The following is a 20,158-nucleotide window of genomic DNA, read 5'->3' as shown; positions in this document are numbered from 1 at the left end:
TGTTCCTGTTGTTGTTGCTGGTATTGATTTTGGCTGCTGTGACGGTGTTAAAGAGGCGGTAAGACCGCCAACAGGCCGGCGGTAAAAAATTTCCAATTACGACCGTGGCAGAAACCGCCAACAAAGACAGCCACTTTAACACTCCGACCGCCACGGCGGTACAAACAAACATCGCGGTGGTCACCGCCAACAGACAGATGGGAGACAATGTACCGCCCACATTATTATGACAGGCCAATCCGCCACCTTTTCCGGGGCGGATTCACCGCGGATAAAAACACAGCAGGAACAGGAATTTCGAAGGGAAAACGCTCACCTCTACACACCCCACGAGGAACGAGGACACATTGGACCCGGTACTCCAAATTCTACCTGCAATAGTCTTCCTGCTCCTCTACCAGGAGCACGAATGCTGACGGTGAAGCCCACAGTGAGTACTGCACCTACGACACAGGGGAGGGAGAGGGAAAAAACAGGGACATACACACGGAACACGCAACACCCCCACCCCCACCCACTACAACACACACACTAATGCATATTAATACATCACAGTTACACCCCCCAATCCCCTGGAAGAATGCAAAGACAATAGAAACTGAGTGTAACCATTGTAATATATTAAAATCAAGTAGGCAAAAATATATATATACACCATTTATAAAATATCTACCAAGCATAGTAGTCCAGGTAGTGCTCCAATTAAGTCCGTGGAACACTGGGCCCTCACGGTATGGGCGAGGCCCACACAAGATCCCCGACCATGATGGAGAGAACACTGCAGGGGCATCAGACAGCAACTAAACAGGCACCTCAGAGGGAGGGAAAGGGGGGGCACCTCAGCCGCTTGAGTGCACAAAGCCAAATCCACGAGGGGGCCACATGCCCACTGTTACATCCTGGGGAGTGTAAAGCCACAGTCTCTCAAGTCTACACAGTGGATGGGTTGCCCACTGTTACATCCTGGGGAGTGCAAAGCCACAGTCTCTCAAGTCTCTACAGTGGGTGGGTTGCCCACTGTTCCATCCTGGGAAGTGCAAAGCCACAGTCTCTCAAGTCTATACAGTGGGTGGGTTGCCCACTGTTTCATCCTGGGGAGTGCAAAGCCACAGTCTCTCAAGTGGATAACAGTCTCCACTGGTTCTGGAGGGGACCTTGTGCCCAGAGTGCTTCATCCTGCTAAGGACAGAGGTAGTGGATGGATCTCTCCACTGGTTCTGGATGGGGCATGGTGCCCAGAGTGCTTCATCCTGCTAAGGACAGAGGTAGTGGATGGATCTCTCGACTGGTTCTGGAGGGGGCCTGGTGCCCAGAGTGCTTCATTCTGCCCGTGACGGACTCAGTAGCATCAGTGCCCTTGGCGCTCATGGGCCAGCGGTGCTTGAGGCAGCGGTGCCATGTTCAGCGGTGCTTGAGGCGGCGGTGCCCTGTTCAGCGGTGCTTGAGACGGCGGTGCCCTGTTCAGCGGTGCTTGAGACGGCGGTGCCCTGTTCAGCTGTGCTTGAGGCGGCGGTGCCCTGTTCAGCGGTGCTTGAGACGGCGGTGCCCTTTTCAGCAGTGCCCTGTTCAGCGGTGCTTGAGACGGCGGTGCCCTGTTCAGCGGTGCTTGAGGCGGCGGTGCCCTGTTCAGCGGGGCTTGAGACGGCGGTGCCCTGGTCAGCAGTGCTTGAGACGGCGGTCTCCATTGCAGGGACTCAGCTGCTGGCAGCCCTTCATGGCCCAGCGGGGCTTGTGATGGCAGTCCTTCATGGCCCAGTGGGGCTTTTGCTGGCGGTCCTTCACGGCCCAGGGGGGCTTGTGCTGGCGGTCCTTCATGGCCCAGCGGGGCTTTTGCTGGCGGTCCTTCATGGCCCAGCAGGGCTTTTGCTGGGGGTCCTTCATGGCCCAGTGGGGCTTGTGGTGGCGGTCCTTCATGGCCCAGCGGGCTTGTGCTGGCGGTCCTTCATGGCCCAGCGGGGCTTGTGCTGGCGGTGGCCTCCTGGGCAGCTGGGCTTGTGCTGGCGGTGGCATCCTGGGCAGCTGGGCTAGTGCTGGTGGTGGCCTCCTGGACAGCGGGGATGATGGCGGTCTTCTCCGCCGTGCTGCTCTTCCCAGACTTGCCGGGTTTCTTGTGGCCCTTCCCCAACTTGGAAGGTGTCACAGCTGACTCCACACTCCCACCGGGACCCCTGGGAGCGGCTTTGGTGGCAGGAGTCTTCCCCCTCTCCCACCAGGCACTGGCCATCTTCTGATGCTTCACAGGTGGGGGACTGTCTGGGCTGTGGCTCCGTGCCACACTGGCTGCCCTGGTGGCCGGTGCACTCCAGATTCCGGTGACTACAGACACCACTGGTCCCGGAGATGTTGTGGCTGAGGTGCTAGTACGGGACCTGTGAGACGGACGGGGTGGGGGAGGTGTGGGAAAGAGGTCAAGGTTGGCCAGGAAACTTTTTTTTGACACACTGGGACGGGTAGCTGGAGGGGGTTTGGGAGTGGAGGAAGAGGTTGTGGTTGTAGGAGGTGTTAGTTTGCTGACTTTGGGTGAAGGTGCATGCGCTGGAGGCTGTCGTGAGGTGGATGGCTGTTGGATGGGTGTGTGCCTGCGTTTGTGTATCTTCGGAGGGGGCGTCACAGACACACTGGGAGAGAACACAGGGGACGTGTGAATGGTAGTGGGGGTGGTGACTGCAAGTCAACGGGTGTGGTGGTGGGTGTGCTGGAGAGGGACGTAGTGGCTGTAGAGGTAGTGCATACAGGTGTGAGTGTAGACGAGACAGGGAGGGAGGAGGGAGGAGGGAGAAGAGGAGGAGGGGGACACAGTGGAGGCAGTGGATGTTGCTGTGTCTGCATGTGTGTGATGCTTGTGTGAGTGCCTGTGGGATGTGTGTTGCTTATGTTTGCCTGAGCTTCCCTTGTGTGTTGGCGTGTGCATGCTGGTCTGTAGGTGTGCTTGGGATAGGCTGAGGTACAGGGGATTGGGTCGGGTGGAGGAAGTTGGAGGGGGAGGCTAGAGACAGGGACAATGGCTGCCATCAGTGCTGAGGCCAGAGTCTGAAAAGCTCGCTGAAGGGCCGCCTGACCAGAATGAATGCCCTCCAGGAATGCATTTGTTTGTTGCAACTGCCTTTCTACACCCTGGATGGCATTCAAAATGGTAGACTGCCCAACAGTGAGGGACCTGAGGAGGTCAATGGGCTCCTCATTGAGGGCAGCAGGGGTGACTGGGGCAGGGCCTGAGGTGCCTGAGGTGCCTGGGGCGAAGGTGATGCCCACCCTCCCGGGTGAGTGGGCACGGGGCGAAGGCTGAGGGACTGCTGGGAGGGAGGTGCTGGAAAGGGAGGTGGCGGCTGTACCTGTAGATGGGGAGGGCACAGATGTTGCCGCCACCACAAGGGAGCTCCCATTAGAGGACGAGTCCATGTCACTGGTCTCAGCTCCTGTCCCCGCCGTGGAGCTCCCCTCGCACTCCGTCCCACTGGTGAACTCCGAGTCCGTAGTGTGGCCCTCCATGGCCATGTGGGATGCAGCTCCCTCCTGCTCCGGTGGCACTGCTCCTCCGCCTGGTGATGCTAATGCACACAAGAACAGAGAGACCACAAAAATGGGGGACGACGACAGAAGAAAGACATGTTGAGTGCATGCATTACTGCTACCGTTGGCGGACACGACAGACACAAAAGCCCCCTGCACTACGCCACGCTCTTGGGCTCCACTGTTCAATTCCTGGGAAATGGCCTACAAGGCTATGGACGACATCTGCTCACATAGATGACACAGGGGCATGACTAGGTGTAGTTGTCACTCTACAGAGGTGGGGTGGGGTGCCACATGGCCTGCCTTATGGAGGGACCTTGCCTACAGAACTCGCCCTGGCCCAGGGAAACCCACAGCCCACCTCCCCCACCCAGACCCCCCCACTGCGCGCAAAGTCAGCAGAATGCGAGTGTACCCACCTCCTTGTGGCTGCTGTGATGCCCTCAGGCACCCATCCAACTCCGGGTATGCCACCACCAGGATCCTGAACATCAGGGGGGTTATGGTGCGACGGGTACCCCTCCCACGTTGGGAGGCCATCCCCAGCTGAGCCTCTGCCGTCTTCTTGCTCCAGCGGCGAATGTCCTCCCATCTTTTCCGGCAGTTGGTGCTCCGTCTGTGGTAGACCCCCAGGGTCCGGACATCCTTGGCGATGGCACGCCAAATATCTTTTTTCTGGTGGGTGCTGACCTACATGATTTGTACAGGGGGAAGAGAAAGTTATTACCAACTGCACCGTCAAAGTGATTGGCCCCCACCCTTGCCCTTGCATTGTGGCACATGCACTCACCGTTGTTTCATGCACGCTGCACTCTCCCCCCTTCCTTCTTATATCCACCCCTCTCCACACAGGCATAGCCCATACATCATGCTCCCAGTGTACTTATCTGTTTGTCTGGAGGACCGTACAGTAGTGTGTACTGAGGGAGGACCCCATCCACGAGTTTCTCCAACTCCTCCGATGTGAAGGCAGGGGCCCTTTCCCCAGACACTCAAGCCATTGTCTCTTCCAGACCGAGGTCACAGCAGCACTTGCAGTGTAGGTCCTCTCCTGTCGAAGATCAAGTATTGAGTGATTGAACAGATAGAAAATGGCGGTCACGTCCTCGGCGGTGTGTACCGTCACCGCCGGCGTACATCGTCATTGGCACCTGGGACCCATAGGGTCCAATGTTAACCCATGGAGCATTGCGCCGCGGTCTTCGACCGCCTACTGCGACGGTGTACAACGCCAGCGCAGTTACCTCACATCCCATTGTCCCACTTTAGAGGTCAGGCAGCCGCCATTTCAGGGGCCCACATGGCTTCATTTTCAACTGCGTCACACATACCTAGGCCTAGACACAACACACATACAGGCCACTTTTTGAGTAAGAATGGTGTTCTGTGTAAGCTGTGGGTACGTACTTCTGAGTTGTGCTCGCTGTTGTCCTTCATAGGCACAGTCCGCTGGGACATGTGAGGAGATGGCGGCATCCTCCGGTGTACCGATCGTTGGTGGACCTGTTGACAATGGAGGAAAGACACTCGATAATCACATACAGGCTTGACCGTGCCACAATCCAGGAACTGTGTACCCAGCTGGAGCCAGACCTGATGTCAGCTATCCAGAATCCTACAGGAATCCCCCCTCAAGTTCAGGTGCTGTCAGTGCTCCATTTCCTTGCAAGTGGGTCATTTTAAACAACAGTGGCCATAGCATCAGGGATGTCCCAGCCTATGTTTTCCAACGTGTTGTCCAGAGTGTTGTCTGCCCTGCTGAAACACATGTGGAGCTACATCGTTTTCCCTCAGGTGGAGGATTTGCCTACAGTGAAAGGTGATTTCTATGCCCTGGGACATATCTCCAACATCATAGGTGCCATTGATGGGACACATGTGGCTTTGGTCCCCCCCAACAGGAGTGAACAGGTGTACAGAAACCAGAGAGTTATCATTCGATGAATGTACAGATGGTATGTTTGGCAGACCAGTACATCTCCCATGTTAATGCCATGTTCCCTGGCTCAGTGCATGACGCTTACATCCTGTGGAATAGCAGCATCCCTTATGTGATAGGTCAACTCCAGAGGCACCGTGTGTGGCTATTAGGTGAGCACCTGGAAGCTAGTCAGTGGGAATGGTTGTCTGGGGATATCCCTCCAGGTTAGTGTGTGTCTAACAGTTGTCCCTCGCCATTTGCAGGAGACTCTGGTTACCCCAACCTGTCATGGCTACTGACCCCAGTGAGGAATCCCAGGACAAGGGCAGAGGAACGCTACAATGAGGCACAAGGGTGAACTAGGACGGTGATCGAACGCACCTTCGGCCTCCTGAAGGCGAGGTTCAGGTGCCTCCATATGACAGGTGGATCCCTATTCTACTCACCAAAGAAGGTGTGCCAGATCATCGTGGCCTGCTGTATGCTTCACAACTTGCCTTTGCGACGACAGGTGCCCTTTCTGCAGGTGTTGTTGCAGCTGTGGAGCCTGTGGACAGTAAAGACGAGGAAGCAGAGGAAGAAGACATGGACAACAGGGACTCAGTGATCCAGCAATATTTCCAGTGAAACACCGGTAAGAATACAAACCTGCCTACTACATGTACTTATACACTACTACCTCTCTACTGTCGGTCTTTTTCACCCAGTGTATGGTCACTGAGTTGTCACTTTCTCTTACGATTTCACAGATCTGGGTTCCACAGTGTGACATCTGCTTTGATTCCTCATGGACTAGAGCTGTGTGACATAGGTATGTTGACATTACAAATGAAAGAGCTTTTTGCCACAGTTATTGCTAATACAGTATTCCGAAATCACAGACAGACTCCAGATTGTTTTGTGCTTTAAGGGTGTTTATTTAAGTGCTCAAAATTGGAGGGGGTAGCAAAATTGTGAGGGGTGATGGTGGAGGAATGTCCATGGCAGAGTCCAGTCTATTAGTCTCACAGGTGCATTGCCCAAATGGGCATAGGAAGTGGAGCTGGGGCAGTTGAAGATTGGACAGGGTGACAAAGTGGGACCGTAGGATGACAATCAGGGTGGTCTCATTTCTTGGTGGGGTCTTGGCATCGTTCTTTGTCTTGTTCCTGGATCTCAGGGATTGTTTGCGAGGTGGTTCTCCCTCTGCAGGGGGTGGGGTGATGGTGTGGTGGTCCTGTGGTGGTGCCTCCTGTCCACTAGCGCTGGAGGAGGTGGTGGGCAGGTCATCGTCCAGGCTAGTGTTAGGGGCCCCTTGTAGCGCCACAGTGTCCCTCCTGGTGTTGAGTACTTCCTTCAGCACCCCTACGATGGTGCCCAGGGTGGAATTGATGGTTCTGAGTTCCTCCCTGAAGCCCATATACTGTTCCTCCTGTAGGTGCTGGGTCTCCTGGAACTTGGCCAGTACCGTTCCCATCATCTCCTGGGAGTGGTGGTAGGTTCCCATGATGGAGGAGAGGGCCTCGTGGAGAGTGGGTTCACTGGGCCTGTCTGCCCCTGTCGCACAGCAGCTCTCCCAGTTCCCCTGTGTTCCTGGGCCTCCGTCCTCTGGACCGTGTGCCCACTACCACTGCCCCCAGGTCCCTGTTGTTGTTGGGGTGGTGGGTTAGCCTGGGTTCCTTGTAGTGGTGGACACACTGCTGATTGACGTGTCCTGGGGACGGAGGTATGGGCCCACTGGGTGGGTGGGTGCTGCGCTGGTGTTTCCATAGGGGGGAAGCTCTGTAGTGGCCTGTGACTGGGTGTGGGGAACCAACTGTCCCGAGGTCCCTGATGGGCCAGGCTGGTCATCTAGATCCAGTTGGACAGAGGTGCTGTCATCAATGTGGGCCTCTTCTGTTGGTGGTGTGGACATGTGTGGACCCTCCTGTCCGGTGACGTTGGGTAGGGGTCCTGCAGGGGTATAAAGGCATGATTATTGCATCTGTGTGTGTCAAGGTGTGCAATGGGTGGGTGACCGTGTACCCCAGTGCTAGCATTCCTGTGTGGGACCTTGTGTGATGATGGTTTAGGGGGCTGTATGGGTATGTGCAGTGGCTATGCTTTAGTGATGGGTGTCCATGCTTTGGTGTTGCATGCATGGCTTGGTGTTGGGATGTGTGGTTTGTGATAGTGGGACATTTGTGAGGAGTAGGAGTGATGGGGGTGAGGGCGAGGGTGGGGGTAGGTGATAGCATGCAGGTGGGTGGGGGATGAAGTAGTTAAAGGTTTGACTTACCAGAGTCCATTCCTCCACCTACTCCTGCGAGGCCCTCAGGATGCAGAATCGCCAAGACCTGCTCCTCCCATCTTGTTAGTTGTGTGGGAGGAGGTGGGGGTCCGCCACCAGTCCACTGAACCGCCAGGTGGTGTCTGGAGACCAGGAAACGCACCTTCCCCCGTAGGTCATTCCACCTCTTCCTTATGTCCTCCCGATTTCTTGGGTGCTGTCCCACTGCATTGACCCTGTCCACTATTCTTCGCCATAGCTCCATCTTCCTTGCAATGGAGGTGTGCTGCACCTGTGATACAAATAGCTGTGGTTCTACCCGGACGATTTCCTCCACCATGACCCTGAGCTCCTCCTCCGAGAACCTGGGGTCTTTGCCGTGCCATGGGGTGGTGTAGGTGATTTGTGGGGTAGTGTGTGGGGTGATAAGTGTGCTGATATGTAGTGGGGTGTAGTGTGAGGTGTGTTGAAGTTATGTGGGTGATGGTGTTGTGTGCCTGTGGATGCTAGTGTTGTTGATGGTGGTGTCCCTCTCTGGCTTTCGTTCGTGATTTGTTGTCGTAAGGGCTTGTGGGTGATGTGGGTGTGTGTTTTATAGTGTATTGGGTGTGTGGGAGTGGTGTGTGTATGTGTATCAGGTGTGTGTATTGTGAATTGTCCAATGTGGCTGTGTTTAGTAAGAGTGTGTGTATTTTGAGCGCGGCGGTGTGTACCGCCAATGGAATACCGCGGTTGAAAGACCGACGCGTGGATTCGTGGGTCGTGATAGCGTGGGCGTATTTCTGTTGGCGTGGCGGTGGAGGTTTTGTTTTCGCCAGTTTATCACTGACCTTTGGTGCGGCGGACATGTGTGGGTGTCTGAATTTTGGTGGATTTCGAACTGTGGGTCATAATAGCTGTGGCGGAATTCCACGGCCGCGGCGGTGTGGTGGCGGTCTTTAGCACGACAGTAAACGGCTTTTACCGCCAATGTCATAATGAGGGCCAATTTCTCTTTGCAGCCTTGTATTAAGAAAAAAGAGAATGATTAAGCTCTCCTCCAACTCCTACACACCTGTTTTTTCATCCACACCAGAGTACGTTTCAGACACCTCCTTTAGCTGTTTCTGCAGCTTATGCACCAATTGAATAGTTTGACCCAGAGTACAGTCCTCCTTGCTGACTTCCTGTGTGAAAATTTCAAAGGAAGCAGCATCTCTGTCAGGCATTTGACCAGGCCCATTGGTCCATCTCAATGATCATGCCTTTCATAGTTGCATCCCCTCTTTGCATGACATATTCATTGATCGGTCTGTACTGCTCAAGCAGACGTTGTAACATGTAATAGGTAGAATTCCAACATGTTGGCACCTCCTGTATGAAGGCTTTAACTGGCATTCTATTATCACACTGGATAATTTTCAACAGCTTGCTGGCTTTAAAGGAATGGCTAAAATGTATGCAGATTCTTCTGCATGTGAACAGTAAGTTGCTGACTCTTGCTATTGTGAGGAAGTCCTGTACAATAATGTGTATGCAGTGTGCCAAACACAGGACCCTGAAATAGCCACTATCTGACATGGCCTTAACTATATTACTGCTATTGTCAGTGGAAACAAATCCAATGTTAGGCCCTCTGGGGCACAGCCATTCAAAGACCTTGTTGTCAAGGTCATCCAAGATGTTTGCAGCTGTATGGGATTTCTCCATGGCGAAAATAGCTACTGTTGTATGCTTCTGAGCACCATTAAAAATTTCATCTGTGTCAACACCTGCCTGGATTTTTTCTCTGCTGGTGCCGCTGATACTGGTGACTTAGAAAGTGGTGGTATGCTCAATGTGTATCTCAGGGGGGGCAGCAATTGTATGCCCTTGCCTTGGTGTTTCGGCTGACTCTGAGTTTTCCTGTGCTATTGCGATGTCGCTGATGTAGGCGATGATACTACTGAACTACTGGGGACAAAATGTCACCCTCTTCTTCACCTTCACCTTCCATCATCATCACATCAGATTCCCTGTTTTCAACACCTTCACTAACACCACTTGCAGGTTTTGGCCGCTACGTTGCGCCTCCCAGCAGATTGTGTGGTGTTTTCTCAAATGGGTTGTTTAGCCTCCGGTTCCATAGTTTGTACCAAGCTTACTTTGACTAACACTTGCTCGGCCAATGGAGCATATGGCAATGTTTGGCTCTTTTTCACTAACCGTAATGAAGTCCCAAACTGAGAAGGTCAACTTTGTAATACTGGGGCCACTGCCAATGTCTGAAGAGGTGAGTGTTGTATTGATGACGTTTGCCTCTCTGCAGTTCCATATTCTACTGAAGTGGCTGTGCATGTAGGTCACACTCGGGACCTTGTAAATATGGAAGGTGGTGGAGGTGGTGATATCTGTGCCACATCCCTCAGAGCAGGTTGAGAAGATGGGGTGATATTTGACTCCACTGGGGCTGGGCTAACATCCATGATGACTGGTTCGTCATCAGAGTTGTCATCCTCCTCTTCTTTATCCATAACTATAAGGCTTTTAGGAACCCTCCTTTTCACTCCTTGCCTCTCATGGCATATCTCAGACTGAGGTGACCTCCAAGTGGAGTCTTGATCATCAGAAGGGAACTTTGAAGAAGAAGATGGTGGAGATCTGGAAGACAGTGGAAGACAGTGGATCTTGCGAAAGAGGAGCTTCTTCGGCTTCCTCAGCATGAAGCTCAACATCCTTATGTGCTCCTACTTTGGGATGAACTGCTATTGTATACATAATGTAACTGTTAGCTTTATCTGAATCAAGTTAGCATATGGCGCTCAGGGAGGTGCTGGTGACAAATGGAATCATAATCCCTGAATAATGTAATGTCATGCAGCTGTGTACCTATGGCAGACAAGGGGCTAATCAAGAAAATGGAAAAAAAAAAAAATTGTCATTTATTTTTTTTAAATTCTAAAAACGGCAAATAGAAGTATTTAAATATTATTATTACACTATTATACATTTAATTAAAATAAAGTTTGTGAAATAAACTAAAAAAAGAATAACATTAAAAAAAATAGAATTCAATTGCTGATGTACTAGGGGAAGGGGACGACCATGAATAACCACAGAGATTTAGGAGGCTGGAGTGGTGGAGGTGAAAATGCAAAAAAAGTATATAATAAAATATAAAACACTTCTCAAATAGTACATTTTGTAATAAGCACTGACCTACAAGGCCTGAATAACACACAAAAAGCCCACCAGCCACCTAGTCAATCAACAGCCATCAAGGAGCCATGGCCCCCACAACAAAGAAGAACATATGCAGGCCTAAAACTAAAAGCACACTGCCTACCCAGACAAAATGGCCACCAGCCACATGGTCAAACAACAACCAGCAAGGAGGCTTGGCCATCACAACAAAGAAGAACACATGCAGGCCTAAACATACACTGGCTGCCTGCACAAAATGGCCACCAGCCACATGGTCAAACAGCAACCAGCAAGGAGACTTGGCCACCACAACAAAGAAGAACACATGCAGGACTACTGGCTGTCTACACAAAATGCTCTCCAGCCACATGGTCAAACAACAAGCAGATGAATAGAAAACATATAGATTCAGGACTATAATTGTGTATACAAAAGGGCCCCTGGCCACATGGCATGGGGAACAAAGGCAAATGGTGGCCTATGACACACACTCTCACACACTGACCAGACAAACAAGGCATTGGTACAGGAGAAAAAAACAGCGTTAAGTCAGTAATTACAAAAATGAAAATTAAAGTGGCTAAAATGTTTACAACAACAACACACCTTACACTGCTAAAAAAAAGTGAAATACTTCCAAACAACATTCTGCTATCTTTAATCCAATGCCATCCATGGTGTTTCAGTTCAACAGACACCATAAACAGTTGTTTCATCATGCACCCATGACAAGTTCTGGGCCTACAGTTGGAAGACCTATTCCATTAGTAGACTAGGCCACTTACATTCACATCAACATAGTGAGTTAAATGAATATTGCAAATTTACAAAAGAAATCATGGACAAAATGTAGTGAACTGTAAATTATTTTTCTCCTATAAGTAAATCTATAACTAGGTCCCAAAAGCAGGCCACCCACCACAATAAATTTAAAAAATTGAATAAAAGTACAGATAAACCCTGGTGCAAGCCCTCTATCAAACAAACAAGTTGTACAACATCCTTGCACAAGTCTTTTTTAAACTTACGTGTGAAATCTCAAATACAGCAAAGTCCTTAAATCCAATGATACATCCAGGAGACAAAGAAAGTGATCCTTCCAGCTTGAAATCCAAGTAAAAAGTGACCAGGAGATGGGCAAAGCAGTGGGAGGAGCCTGCTGGAGAGGAACAGGAAGTTGGGGTCTCTGGGGCACTTGATGTTGATGAAAAAAAAAACATGTTAAAAGTACTCTTTGCACAGTGCATTAGAGAAGAATTTTAAGTCAAAGTTGTAGCTGCTTCAGCGTTGCCAGGTTGCAGCAGCTGTCGGTCGCGCTCACTCACGCTTGCCTACTCATTAAAGACATGCTGGAAGTCGCTGGCATGGTGCTAAATCTCTCAGGCAGTTAAAAATCTTGTTTGTGCAAGTGACCAGAAGTTTCTCGTCTCCCTTCCCGCATGCGCAAAATGACATTAAGCGCTTGCCAACCGGGGAGAAATAGAAAAAAACTCTGCTACGTTGCGGAGTGCAGAGTTTATTGCTAACTCTGCATTCTCTGCGGAAGGTTGAGTTGCCGAATTCTCCAAAGTTTTTTGCACAAACCTAGTTGTTATTTCATTTCTGAAACTGGGTGTGGTGCAGACTCTTAGACGGCTTGTTTATAAATGAGTTTCAGAACCCCACGGAAGCATGGAAGAGATTATGGTGACATTGATAGGTTTCCAAACTGAAGACAGATTTGGTAAAATAAATATTAGCTTATTTTTAGCTGTCAGATAAACTGTCAAAGGCATAATAACAGAAAGTTGTGGAACTAATTCAAGTTTTTTAAAGTTTTTGATGACCAGTAATATTTACTGGTTTATGTGACAATGTAATTTAAAAGTGCTATGGCGTCCCCTCAGTGGTGGCCATACAATTATCCAGTTGCAAAACTGTGACCAGTATTTTTGTGATCATCAAAGAAGTTTAAGAACCAACCTATGTACTAAGAGGTCATTTCTTAAAAATCCGAATTGTAGTGGGTCGGAATACAACCTGCGTCATGAATATCCAACTTTGTAATTATTTTTGTCATTAGCTGCCTCAACTGGTGACTCCTCCAATGCAACAGCCGGGTAGAAATCCACTGATGGAAACAGGGTCCAGCAATGCATGGTACAAATGACCCAGGCATAGCATTCTTGAGCTGGGTTGTGAATCAGTCCCTCCTGCTCACCCATGAGCATCCTGGAGAGGATGAAAGGGCTGACTTACACAAGTCCTGTTTCAGTAACACCGATAAAGTAAATGAAGAGCAGTATCTGGCAGCTCACAGGTGGCATGGTAGTGCCCCGAGACCCTTGCTTATGAGCCATTACTGTCTACTTGTCTATCTTTAGCTTAAATAAACCTGTACTTTTGGGCATAAAGGCTATACATTTGCAGAAGTTAAAATTATTTAGACAAGATTTATGTCGTCCTTCTTTTTGATTTAAATATTTAAAAATATCATCCATGTACGCTCCCATGCAGAAGTTGAACAAATCTTAGGAGAACTGATATGATGGAATCATCTTCTAGTTAAAGAGAACACATTTGGTGTATAAGATAGTTTTGACTTCTGTCTTTCTTTGATGCACTCCTTGTCACAAGCTTCATTTCTACAAAGTGTAGTATAACTATAACTTTATAACAAACATGTCAGAGGACATCTATTTCTTGACAGAGATCTTCTATATAAGTCTGTTGTTGATTCAGACTCCGAATTCCCCTTTGTTTTTGGAAAGACTTTGAGGGATATTGCTAAAGAATTTAAGTGACCCATAAAACTACTGCAGGATTCTGGCCTATTTAGTCCTTCACATATTCTTTTAGATGCTTATTTTCCTTTTCTGTGAGTCTCTAAAAAAGGCTGGCTACATACTCATGATGTGTCAAAAGTTCTCTCTGACAATCAAAGCTGCGATGAAGAGGAATCATAGTCATGTTTTTTTAAAAGAACACAACAACAACAAAAAATAAAACATATTAGTAGGATGATAGTAAACCTACTTTTAATTTACTATAACATGCAATGGGGTTTGCAGTATTCTGAAGATAGGCATAGTGTAGAGATGCCTGTTTTTGACTGCTCACCATTGGCGACAGTATTTTGGGTAGAAATTGGGTTTCAATCATACTGAAGACATATGTTTCCCTTATTTCCTTCGGCGTACATGACTGAAATTCTGAGTGATAAGCAATTGTACCAGAGATCAGGTTAGTGCCATCCAGATTAAGTTTTTTTGTAGAATGAGCAAAGCCAAGCTTGGCAGATTGGCTTAAATGCCAAAAATTGCCTGGTCTTGTAGTTTGGTTTCCAGAATTATGAACACCTATAACCTTTTTATACACAAATCCATCCCTTTTATTTTAAGCCTCGTATTTCCTTGCTTTGAAGTCTTCTGCTTGGTTGTACATTCTCACAAGAAGTGCCCAGATGTTCTGCAGGAGCAAAGAAGCAAAGAGAGAATCCACATAATCATGCTGATGTCCACAGCCTTATGTCACTGAGATTCAGGACGTATAACAAAAAATGTGACATGATTTAATTTTCTTTGTAAAGGCAAGCATGGTCAATGCTTTGCATCGTAAGAACGTTGCATGGTATAGGAGGTGTTGTAAAGGCATGCACGGCAAATGCTTTGCATTGTGAAGGCATTGCATGGTGTAGGATGCGCGTTAAAGGCATGTGTTTTAAATGCATGCATTTTAACATCATGTAACCATAATGTGGGTACGTCTTGGGGATAGAGTCAGTAACCAGCATGATGAGGCTCCATACTAATGCCAAGTTTCTAGGCATCCATACAATCTACAGATGAAAAGGATTGTTGTACATCTACCCAACTATGATGACCTAGGACATGCTAGTACATACTGCATGTATTGATAGCTCCCAACAGCACCATCATTTTTTGAACCAGTTGATAATAACTCAAGAAAAGGAAAGAGGAAATTAGCTTAATGTCTACTGATGGGTAAATAAAACAATGCATAGTAACATATACACCATTATTAGGGGAAAAGGTGCTTCATAGTGGGTCTGGTGTACAGTCCTCAGTGCACCTACATCACAAGCCATCACAAGTGATCCAGTGCAGTGTGTCCTGAGAGAGCACTTGGGAGCATCTTTTCTCTCTGGTAAAATGCAGGGTTTTCTAGTCAAAGAGCCATGCTGTGTAACCCCTAACTTGCTTCAGGTCTTTGTGGCACAGAACACAATTTGGCAGGATATCAAGTGCTCTGCTCAGGTCTCATAATTTTACCTCAGATGCTCGAGTGCTTTGGAAATCCAAGCTCTTAAATGAGCTGAATGCTGGGCTTGCGACCTATGTCTAAGATACTGAATTTAGTAATGGTTAGACAAACTTTGTTTTGCACTCAGTTTAGCTGTCATTTAAATTGTTTAGGAATAGCCTAGCATTAATAATCTGGTCATTTATATAAGAAATGGTTCTGTAGACACAAATAAATGTTTTGCGTGGTTGGGTTTCTATTTAGCTTCATTTATTTATTTTGTCATTTTTACATAGTGCCAGGGCAACTGGTAGATTTGGAGTGGTAATAAGAAAAAGCGAGGGGAAAGTGGGAACCACAAATGTAATCACTGAAGTCATTTTAGTTCAGATGCTTGAAGGAAGAGGTGATGAAGCCTTGAGAATACACTCATTATTCATATTTCAATCGGAGGACTAGTGGTTTGGCTTATTTAGGTGATACGTATGGGAGTTAGTTTGCAAGTTTAGGATGAATAGTACTTTGACTGGATGCTTAGGAGGGAATAGTTGGATGCAAGGTGAAGCATAGCATTTCAAATGTGGTTTTTCTTGTGTGTTTGGCAGCCAACATAGCAACTTCCATGTAAATGTTGTGTGGTCAATTCCTCAAAAAGTGAGACTGAGACAGCCTGGTGCCAGCTGTCTCCTAAAGTAAGTCAAACTCTTTCTTCAGAAAGCAACTTCACAACTGCTATTGAAGACCACATAGTCTTGGCTCTGGATGTTGGTACTGCCCTACTCCACTACCTTCAATCCAGAAAAACTAGGGAAATAGGAGAACCTTATTGTGTCCAAAACTAATACTGTATTTCTAGCCAAGTAAAGGTAAACCTCATGCAGGTGCTGTAACCCAGCCAGGACAACCTATCAGAGTTGTATAGGAATCCTCATGCACAGTTGTCTTGTGGCATACTTCATCATTGGATTTCTCACCCAGAATGATGGTACATTTGGTGGGCTCAACCAGTGGTCTGGGACCTCATAATGTTATAGGAATAAGAAATCTAAAATGATGTAGGGTGTAACCATATAAGATAATTATAATGGTGGTCACCCTGATAAGTAGTGCTGTTCTCGGAAGCTGGAGGTAAAAAAAGATATCTGTATCATTATTCAACCTTTGTTGTATTGCTCATGCAGGTCAGGAAGCCTTTGTCACAACCAAAATATCCCTAAACAATATATAAACTCATCTTTTTATTCACTAATCGTATTTTCTAACAAAAAAGTACTTGTGCACACCCATGCACAATTACATACAAGAAAAGGCACACTGGTCATCTGAGCACACACCTGACAAACTCCACACTGGCACCCCTTAGGGACATCCTACATTCAGCAGCCCATTTTACCCAGGGCCTGAAGAAATATGATCACATTAACCCCATCTTGATGGAGCTGCAGTGGTCGCCTTAGTTGCAATATCTTCAAAACCAGCTGCATCATTTACAAATCTTTCACCACCAGCACCCCTGCTTATGTTGGAGAAAGCCTGTAGGATCTTGGCTCTCCCAGAGCCAGAACACCATCAAACTGCAGACTTAGAAGCATAAAAAAGAAGAAACATAAGAGCACGCCTTTTCCATGTCTGCACCTCGGATTTGAAACAACATCCCTGTATCCATCGGGATTGCCCAAAGGCTGCTCCAATTTGGTAGAAGACTCATCTCTTTCAACAATACTAGATCATAATTTATAAACCATCCACAACTTAGCATCCTCTCCTCTTACTCTCTAAATGTATGCTTGCCTTTCACCATCTATTACACTTCACTGCTTTTTGGCTAGGGTCTGTCATAGAAATAACATTTACATTCATATATACATTATACATATTTGTTGCATTTATAATTTATGCATTTGTCATGTAGAGTAATGGAATATTCTGGATTGACTTTATGAGTGAAAAGAAAATTGCTTCAGACCATGTTGATTCATGGTGTTATTCTTTGGTGGTTTAAAAGAATGCCAGGTTACATCCTGCACATGTTCCAATACACAAACTTTTTCAGTCTGAGGCTAGAAACTCTCAAGTTCTCCATCTGTTATGTGCACTTGATGGGTGTAGGTTGAAGGCTAACTGAATTTTTTATTAACTTAACTACACTTAAAACACCTTCAACAGTCTACTGAGTTTCTTCATTTTTTTAACATCAACATTACAAATAATATAACTGCACCCACTATTAAAATTGTAATGCGTCCTGTGAAAAAAATTGAAAGTATATATCCTACTGTATGAGAAGCTGTTCCTATTTTTTTATATTCCTAGCATACCTTTTCCTGAGGTTTTTATACATGCTTATTATGTCTGTTGTGTTTGATGCCGGAAATGCCAATTTGTCATGATTTGCATACGGGAGCTTGTTAGTATTTGACAAAGTGCAGGAACTTCTTGTGTTGGCAGATGTAGCTAATAATTGAGGTGGAAGTAATTCTCAAAAATTGCTGTAGAATATTTACATAAAAATTTAGCAAATTTTCACAAAATTATGTAGAATTATGTTAGGAGCATAACCCAGAATGTAATGATATTTTCATAGTGCAAAATGTACCCTCGCATCCAAAATGGACCCAAGGAAATAGCACAAACAGCAGTAGCAAACAGTCTCTCAAGCTCACTAAGTTTGTTGTTCCTGTGCTCCTGTGGTAGGATTATTGTGCCAAATTACTCATAATTATGAGAACAGAGATAATAGAGTAAGTTTGGTAAATTTGACAAGAGTAACACAAAATTAGAGAAGTTACTCCAAATACTCGGGTGTAATTAAAATTTTGCCCAGGCTAACATATAACCATGACACTCAACCAATTAATACACAGTCACTAACTACATGTAAACTCTTATAGATTATTATCTGTTGACATATCTGTGATGTTTCTAAAGGGCTTAAGCAGTCTTTGGAACTTAAATATATATAGTTTGTCTCATATGCAAACAATGCATTGAATATAGACTCTTCCAAGTATCTTTTCAACTGTTAATTTTTCATATTTAACACTGACCTACTCTCCCGTCCACATTGTGGAGGGAGTTTGGGGCCATTTTTCCTCTTCTGAGTCATCTTTGTCAATCATGCTGTAGTTGTTTTTGGCAGCGGCACGACCACACCATCTAGGCATACTTAAGAAGTGTGGCTATGCAGACACTCAGCGGTCACGTGCAATGAGTTGGGTGAGTATGGAGTTTGGGGCAGAACTCTCCACTGGCTTCAAGACTTCTTGGTTGACACCGGGCAGACAGTTTATCCCTTCCTTCTAATCAGTCACTACCTAAAACAATCTTAAATGCTCAATGTAAGTCATTGGCACATCAATATAAAAAACAGTATAAACAATATAAACAGCAAGGTGGCTTGCTTCGTTGCGCTCTGTAAAAGTATAATAAATCTATGCCTAAGCCCTCTAGACCAGTGGTTCCCAACCTTTTGACTTCTGTGGACTCCCATTTTATCATTACTGGAGCCAGGGGACCCCCACTGAATATTTATTGGATTTTGGGGATCACCCCAGCATGGCTTACCAATAGCTGGGGACCTAATCTGTAAATATTATTTAATTTTCTAAGCAGTCACGGACCCCCTGTGGAGGCTTCACAGAACCCCAAGGGTCTCCGGACCACAGGTTGGGAACCACTGCTCTAGACACTCATATAAGCAGGCAATTTTAGAGAGGAAAAGCCTAATCAGATGTGATGCCGGTGAACGTATGAGGAAAGCTAGCTAAAACAATGATACCTGCTTATTTTGGAAAATAGTTAATGCCCCTTATTTTAAAAAGCATATGTAATGTGGTACCTGATGTATCTATTTCTATTGAGGCATGGGTGATTCACTTTACTGGTATCTAAAATTCCAGTACTCATGAGGGTCATGCATGGCTGGCACTGAATGATGCAGGGTGTGAGTATAGTTTAACACTTACATTTTTCAAGATAATTGCTGCTATTAAAAACAATCCATGGAATAAGGCCCAGGGTCTCAATTGGGCCCCAATGGATATATTGAAAACATCAGTAACAAATGTATAGAGGTATGCCACACAATGTGGCCCCGAGGTCTTGGCCAAGTCAACAATTGTTGTGATTTACAAAAAGGGAGATAGGACAGGCACAAGGTGTTATCCCCCAATACTCCTGATAGAATCTACAGTGAAGGTGGTGGGAAGAGTTCTCCTTGACTGCCTTGAACTAAGGGCTTGAAGAATTCCTTTCTCTCCAAGGTTTTGTTTGGCTTTCAGGAAGGACCTGGAACCAGTGAGCAATGTTTAAACCTATATCTCATTATTTATAACTATACCAGGGTGAAAAGGTTCTATCTCCATCTTGTCTTGATAGACTTAAGCTCTGACTGAATCAGTCAAAACTTTGGGAAATGATGAGTTCAATGGGTGTTGAAGAACCATTCGTGCTCTTATTGAGACAACTTCATATGGATGTCACTGCCTTCATAGCTATGGACCCTTTGATGAATACTCCAATTCAATTACTGTGAGGAGATTGGTCAGGCAAAGGTGTGTTCTGGGACTCCTTTCCTGTTCACTTTGTATGTTAATGATCCGGATCGCTCACTGATTGGAACAGAGGCAGATACTCTGCAACTGGATGATAGATCAGTCCTTGTCCTGCTTTATGCAGACAATTTCATTCTGATGTCAAGAATGACCAATGGCCTGCAGACGTTATTGGACTCATTTACTGCATTTATGGACAGGCTAGACTTGATGACCAATCTCAATAAGTCCTTTGTCACGGTATGTGGGCCACGTAATACGAGGGTCAGAAGTCAGTCAATCAAAGGTGTTCAACATTTCTGAGTACCTACTTTTACATACCTAGTCGACAGTTATTGAAAGTGAGAAGGATGCAATATGAACAGTGCAACACGACAAGTTTTCATCCAGGCTCTAAGCTAATGGAAACCATGATTAACATTTATAAAGGCAAATGCATTTCTTATAGTGTGAGTATCTGCTTGATGACAGATTCAGCTCCCATTCAGTAAAGAGAGAATGTTTTTTAAAGTGGATTTT

This window comes from Pleurodeles waltl, chromosome 1_1, assembly GCF_031143425.1.
Source record: "Pleurodeles waltl isolate 20211129_DDA chromosome 1_1, aPleWal1.hap1.20221129, whole genome shotgun sequence".
NCBI lineage: Eukaryota > Metazoa > Chordata > Amphibia > Caudata > Salamandridae > Pleurodeles > Pleurodeles waltl.
The sequence above is the reverse complement of the archived record's forward strand: the minus strand, read 5'-3'. Positions refer to the sequence as shown.